Source organism: Felis catus, chromosome A1, assembly GCF_018350175.1.
Source record: "Felis catus isolate Fca126 chromosome A1, F.catus_Fca126_mat1.0, whole genome shotgun sequence".
NCBI lineage: Eukaryota > Metazoa > Chordata > Mammalia > Carnivora > Felidae > Felis > Felis catus.
In genome coordinates, this window is record NC_058368.1 from 110,708,402 (window position 1) to 110,716,084 (window position 7,683).

The window sequence follows — 7,683 nt, forward strand, 5'->3', positions numbered from 1 at the left end:
GTGCGTGCGCGGGGACACGCGTGCCAGCCGCCCACGGGAGCCAGTTTTGGCTGGAAACGCGCCAGGATGAAGCCCGCGTTGGGGGGGGGGGGGGGGGCTTCCGGTTCTCTTAGCCGTGGCCCGGGGCCTCCTGCGCTAATGGAAGACGCACGGGATCCTGGGCCCCCAACCGGTTCTCGGGGCTGGGAGACAACGGCCCACCCCCAAGAGATGATGTGGCGTGCGGTGCCGGACCAGGACCTAGCCCGGTTCGACTAGTTGATCCCCGGAACCCCCACCTCGGCAAAGCCCGCGCGGGTTGTTAAATCGAGCTCCGAGCCCCCGGGGGCGGTCCCTGGAGCGGAAGGTGGGAGGGACTGGGCGCTGGAGGCGCCGCGGACACGGCGGAGCAGCCACAACTGTCACCACCCCCCCCCCCCCCCGCTCCCGGCCCTGGGCTCCCAACCCAGTGTTTCCCGCGCCCCCGACACTTCCTCGCGCCTCTCCAGGCTCGCCGGAACCCTGCGGCCGCCGTGGGCGAAGCGCTGGGAAAACTCCCCTGTGCGCGGAGTTTGCGCTCCACATTAGCAGTTTTCCCCTGCAGCGAAGCAGCTAGTAGCCATTTTCGGAGCATTTGAGAAGTGAGAAAAGTAAACTGCGTTTTGCCAGAATGTCCCCTGCTGGGTCTGACAGCGCGCAGACGTGACGCAGGTTCCGGCCAGTGGAGGGCCCCTGGGGGAACCCGGGGCCTGCCTCCCCGCAAAGCTCGGTGAAAGCGTGTGTCGTCTCCGCGTTAGGCCTTAAGTGGGTGGTTTCCTTCACCAAGAATTAACACTGAGTGTCCCCAGGTATTAAACAATCCGTGGCTGGATGAAGCTTCTGCACCTCTTTCGCCGCAGCCAACAGACGTGAGGCGTCTAGGGGCCCCGTGGAGGAGGCGCAGGGCTACAAAATCGGGACACTCGCTCCCAATCAGACGTAGCACAAATTCAAGGAGTAGGCAACTGGGGCGTGGGCAGAGGCAGTCAGGACAGGCTGCTGGAAAGAGATGGCAGCTCAAATAGGAAAGGGCACCTGTTCCAGTGGGGGCGGGATGTTGAGGAAGAGGGGAGCTTGGGCGGGGGAGGGGGGGTTGCAGACAAGGCGCACTGGGCTCTGTAGAGGTCCCTAGTCTAACTGGCAAGGTGAGCAGGCACAGCTAAACCCCTTGAGCTCATTTAGCGTGGAGGACGGATGCTAGAACTCTCCCCCGGCACCCTGAGCTGCTCCATGGCCAACTGGGAACTCGGAGCTTTCCAACCTGGTCATTCCCACTCTTGCACACAAAGGCCTCAGCACACTCCGGGAGAGGGTGGGGCAAGGAAAGCCAGTGAGTCATCCATGAGTGGGGTAAAGCAGAGTTTGGGAGGGCAGATCCTCAGGGAGGCAGGGCAGAGCCAGATGGCTCTGCGGGAAGATGGGGCTCCAGAAACCGCACATGAGCTAGGAGTCTTGCCCTGGATCAGTGAAGTCCAGATGTGATGCTTGGCCCAAATGTCCAAGGTGCTCCCTCCCCTCCAGCACCTCCTTGCCAAACCCCCTTTCAGGACCCTCAACCCCCATCCCCCACCTGCTCTGGGTCCCTTCTGGGGCTCCCCTCCGGGCTGCTTTCAGATTAATCACCCAGTGCCATTTGAGTCACTGGCTGTGTGACTCTGGGCAACAGACCTAACCGCTCAGCTGCAACTTCAGAGAGTTGTGGCAAGTCTAAAATGGGAGGCAAAAGGAATAAGCACTCAGGAAACAGTGAAGGAATCTGGTGGGACATGGAATCAGGCCCTACTGTTGACCCTCCCCACCATAGCCCCAACAGAAGAGCTGTACACAGCAGCCTGTTATGCCAGGCTTAGCACCCCCACCCCCAGCCCCACCTCCACTCTGTCTTCCAGGGCTTTGGGCTGGGGGTGGGCACCTGACCCAAGACTGATTGGCTAATCAGGTCCTCTCTTGCAATTATGAACATGTACACCCAGGTCAGGTCTAACAGTTTTTCTTTGGGAGTAATAACCACTTTCCCCTCCTCCTGTCAGTCCATAAGCTTTGATGGAGCTGACTCCACTCCAGGGACTTTCTTGGATCAATCAAAGCACTGCACTCATAGGGATGGACCAAAGACCCGGGTCAGACTTCCTGGGCCTTTTGAAAGGCAGACCTGCCCTAAGAATGAAGCCAGCCCACAAAAGACAGACATAGACAAGATTCTGAGAACATCCCAATAAAAATTTTTTTCTCCTGCATATCCAGAAACATAAGGTGACCTAGATCTAAAACAGTTCCAAGATGTTCCAACATAATATCCATGGTTTTTAAAAATTATATATACGTACACAGAGAGAGAAATATTGGAAAGAAAATTATTAAGCATTAGTGAAAGTTATGTTTCAATTTATGGGACTATGTGACTCTTGATCTCAGGGTTGTGAGTTCAAGCCCTGTGTTGGGTATACAGATTACTAACAATAAATAAATAAACTTAAAAAAAATCATTTTATGGAACTATGAGTGTTTTTTTTTCCTTTGCCCCTTTCTGTATTTCCCACATATTCTATAATGAGATATAACACCTTTACTATAAAATAACTTTTTCTTAAGAAAGTCAAATGAGGGGAGGACGCCTGGGTGGCTCAGTCAGTTAAGTGGACTTCGGTTCAAGTCATGATCTCACAGTTTGTGGGTTTGAGCCCCACATCAGGCTCTGTGTTGACAGCTCAGAGCCTGGAACCTGCTTCGAATTCCGTGTCTCCTTCTTTCTCTGACCCTCCTCTGCTTGCTCACGCTTGCTCTTTTTCTCAAAAATAAGCATTAAAAAAATAAATAAGTAAATTCATAAATAAATAAGAAAGCCAAATGAGAGGACACCTGGGTGACTTAATTGGTTGAACGTCCAACTCTTGGTTTTGGCTCAGGTCATGATCTCATGGCTTGTGGGTTCAAGACCCTCATGAGACTCCGCACTGTCAGCGAGGGGCCTGCTTGGGATTCTCTCCTTCTCTCTCTGCCTCTCCCCCACTTGCACACTTTCTCTCAAAATAAATAAATAAACAAACAAACAAACAAAAAAAACAGGGTGCCTTGTGGCTCAGTTGGTTAAGCATCCAACTCTTGATTTCAGCTCAGGTCATGATCTCCCAGTTCGTGCGTTCAAGCCCTGCATCAGACTCAGTGCTGACAGTGCAGAGCCTGCTTGGGATTCTCTCTTTCTCCCTGTCTCTCTCTGCCCCTCCCTGGCTCGCTCTCTCTCTCTCTCTCAAAATAAATAAAATTAAAATTTTTTTTAAAAATAGGCCAAATGAGGTTGATTAGGAGAGGTAGTATAAACTGATACAATCCTGGAAAGCAATTAGACAATATGGAATAAGAATCATAAACCCACTCGTTTGATCTGTTCCTGGGAACCTATGTTAAAGCAATCCCAAGTATTGGGAATACTAGCTTCAGGAAGATGTGTTGCAGCCCAGAATGGAATAGAGCCTGGTTTCTAGCTTGAGCAAATTGAAGTTTATACCCTCTACGGATCATTCACAGCCTTGAGGAAAGAAGGTTACAAAGACTTCCTGTGGGGAAATATTTCTGTTACAATGCTAATTGAAGGCAATCATGTATTACTATTACTGCAACCACAACATTAAAAACTGTAGAGACAGGGGAGCCTGGGTAATTCAGGTCGTGATCTTGAGGTTCATGGGTTTGAGCCCCACGTCGGACTGCTTGCTGCTGTCATCACAGAGCCCATTTCAGATCCCTCTGCCTCTCCCCCAAATGCACTCTCTCAGAAATAAATAAACATTTTTTAAAAAATGTAGAGGGGCACCTGGGTGGCTCAGTCAGTTAAGCATACAACTTCAGTTCAGGTCATGATCTCACGGTTTGTGGGTTTGAGCCCTACATTGGGCTCTGCGCTGACAGCTCAGAGCCCAGAGCCTGCTTCAGATTCTGTGTCTCCCTCTCTCTCTACCCCTCCCCAGCTCGTTCTTCCTCTCTCTCTCTCAAAAATTAGTAAACATTAAGAAAAAAAAAACCGTAGAGATAAACAGTGGTAGACTGTTTTTCATTATCAGAATTTCATTATCAGAATAATGACCCCCCCCCCCAAAGATATCCACATCCTAATCACCTGAACCTATAAATATGTTACCTTGCTTGTCAGAAGGAACTTAACAGATGTGATTATGTCAAGGGTCTTGAAATGGAGACATTAACCTAGACTGTCCAGGTGGCCCAATGTAATCACAAGGGTGTTATGAAGGAAGGCAAGAGACTCAGAGCAAGAGAAGGTGATATAACAACAGAAGCACAGACTGGAGAGAAAGATGGGAAGATGCTTCACTCCTGACTTTGAAGGCGGCAGAATGGGCCATGAGCTACGTGATACAAGAAGCCTCCAGAAGCTGAAAAAGACAAGGAAACAGACTCCCCCCTCAAAAGCTTCTAGAAGGAACCAGCCCTTGCTGACACCTGAACTTTTGCCCATTGAGACTAATTTTGGACTTCTGACCTCCCGAACTGTAAAATAATAAATCTAAATTGTTTTAAGCCACTAAGTCTATGGTTTTTATAATACCTGAGGAAACTAGTGCACAAACCTGCAGGAGACGATACTATAAATGATTTGTTAGAACGGTGTCTTAGCTCAGAATGCTGTAACAGAAAACCACAGACTGGGGGGCTTAAACAACAGGCATTAGTTTCTCACCGTCTGGAGGCCACAAGTCTGAGACCAGGGTGCCAGCATGGTCAGGCTCTTGCTGAGAGCCCCGCCTCCGGGCTATGTCCTCACTTGGCCTTCCTTTGAAGGAGGAAAGAGAGAGAGGGAGAGGCAGGGAGACCCCACCTCCTTTTATAAGGGCATTATTCACAACATGGAGGCCCCATCTAACCCTAATGACCTCCCAAAGGCCCTGCCCCCTAACACCATCCTGTTGGAGGGGGGCGGGGTACGATTTCAACATTTGAATTTGGGGGAAGACACAAGCATGCAGTCCACAATAAATGGCAAGTTTCTAAGTGGTGGGTGTTTGTTTTTTGTTGTTGTTTTTTTTTTTTTAATTTTCTCTGAGTTCCATCTTTTTTAAATAGCTTTCTTTTTAAATGTTTATATTTTTGAAAGAGCACACATATAGGGGAAGGGGCAGAGAGATGGGGACAGAAGAGTTGCAGCGGGCTCCGTGCTGACAGGCTGACAGGCTGACAGCAGCGAGTCCCATGTGGGGCTCGAATTCAGCAACTGCGAGACCATGACCTGAGCTGAAGTCAGATGCTCAACTGACTGAGCCACCCAGGCACCCACTATGTTCCGACTTTTAAGCACTGTGGTAAACAAATTGAACTCAATCATGAAAACAGGCAGGGAACCCTGCCTGCCGTACAAAACTACCTGTGATTTGGAATCCGAATCTACTATTATTGTATGGCAAACCTGGGCCTCAATCCAGGTCCAACTCTGGTACTTATAAAGACCCCTGAAAGGGACATCAATGTGTGCTCATGTGCACATGGGTGTGGGTGTGGGTAGGTGGGTTTCACGGTGCTAAGTACAATTGACTTGGGCTGGAATCCTACCAGAGACTGCTAAGCTAAAAGAAGGCAAGAGTTTCCCCAGTGCTCAGCGTATACTGGGTCCCGCAAAAGACGAAGAAAGCCAGGAGGAAAATCACGTAGGATCCCCTTTTATTGCAAGGAACAGGGAACCCCTTTTCTGGACCCCAGCAGTAAATGGATGCATGCAGTTTGCCCTGAAGACAGAAATAGAAATGCCTCTTGCCCTTAACTCGCACACGCTGCTCAAGGATCTGGGACTTGATGAAGAATTTCCCAATTTCTGCACCATGGCCTCTGCTAACAGGCAAAATATTATTTGAAATGTGGACGAAGTCAGATGGAATTAAAATGGCCTGTACCTGGTACCAACCTGGTAGGACTGCCCAGGGGTGTTGCTTCCAGATGTTGTCTGTCCAAGGCTGCCATGTTGACTCATGTGGTCTACACACTGCACCAGCACAGGCCAAGGGGATGTGTGGGACTGAGGTCCTGTCTCCACACAGCTCATGAAGCCCTGGGTCCTGACAACACTGTTGTCAGCCACAAGGAAGCAACTATGTTTCTGCTTCCAGGTGCCTTTCACAATCTGTGTGGGGGCATCAGCTGGCAGCTGAGGTCCACTGCCCTGCACCAGACATGCTCCTTCTCCTGGCTTTTCCCACAGCTGGTTCCTTTCTCATTCTCAGCTAACATGGGACCTTCTCAAAGCTGCCTTTTCCTGCTTTGCAGTTAAAAAGCAGATTCTTTTCTCCTGTCTGTATTCTGAGATCAGTCCTTTGTTTATTTTATAGCATGAGCACACTTTAAAATTATTTAACCATGGGTTTGCTCTTTATTCTGTGTCTCCCTCCTTAGAATGCTGTTCGCGTAGCAGGTGTTCAGTAAGTGGGGAGTAAACAAATTTCTAAATAGATGGTGAGTGGCACACAGAGTAAAGGAGGTAACTGACTTGAAGTGGCTTACTCTCACCTCTATGCAGGGGGCACACTTCGGGGACAGCTATTCTCAGTCCTGCTGTCCAGACAGCTAGGAATCGTGCCTGTGAGATGTCAATCATCCAGGAAGAATGGGATGACAGCCTTGTTGTGGGCTGGGGGCTGTTTACTCTGCCTTTGTAATAAAGAATTTAACCAGGGGTGCCTGGGTGGCTCAGGCAGTTAAGCAGGTTATGATCTCACAGTTCATGGGTTAGAGCCCTGGATCCCTGCTTGGGATTCTCTATCTCCCTTTCTCCCTGCCCCTCCCCTACTTGTGCTTTATCTCTCTTTCTCAAAATAAATAAATAAACGTAAAAAAAAAAAAAAAAAGAAAAAAGAAAAAATAATTGAACCACACCTCATCCAAAGAGAGATCTGGAACTTGTCCTTAGCTTCTGGAAAATAATCTCTGAGCCCTTGCAACGTCATGCCAGATAGGGTGAGGGCTGGCCACACAGGATAAAGTAACAATGTGATTTAGGGTGTGGACCAGCTACTAGATAAAGTAACAATGTGATTTAGGGTGGGGGCTTTGAGTCACACAGTATCAGCTGGACCTCCAGAGGGACTGGAAACTGATGTCAGCTCCGTGGACAGTTGACCACGGAGCCCCCAATAAATTTCTGGTCACCAAAGCTCGAGTGAAGTTTCCTGCTTGGCAATATTCCATAACCGTAGTTGTGAGTACAATGGTCCTCGGTGAGTTCTATGAGTCTTTCTAGTAAATCGTTACATGTAAAGGTGACCTTGGAAACCCTGAAACTTGCCAACTGGTGTCAGTGGGGATGGTTTGGGGGACTGTGCTCCCTCTCATGTTGCTTGTCCCTTAAGCCACCCCCCACCCCACTCACAAACACATGTACAAACAGATATACTCTAAAGGAGGAGGACTGGCTTCTCCTGGTTTCTCCTGGCTGACTTAGGTCTGCTCTCAGACCAGGCATCTGCCACAACTGAGACCACACTGCCTACTGCTCTTATTCCCAAAGGCGTCCTCCAGGTGCTCCAGGACAATAGTTGTTTCCTCCCTGGCCCCACCAGCAGCGCTTCCCCCTGTGTCCGGGCTGCTGGGGGGGGGACTTCCCTGATGATGTGGGCAGTGACTGGTAGGTAGGCAGGCAATAAACCAGGTGGGCTACTGACCCCAAGT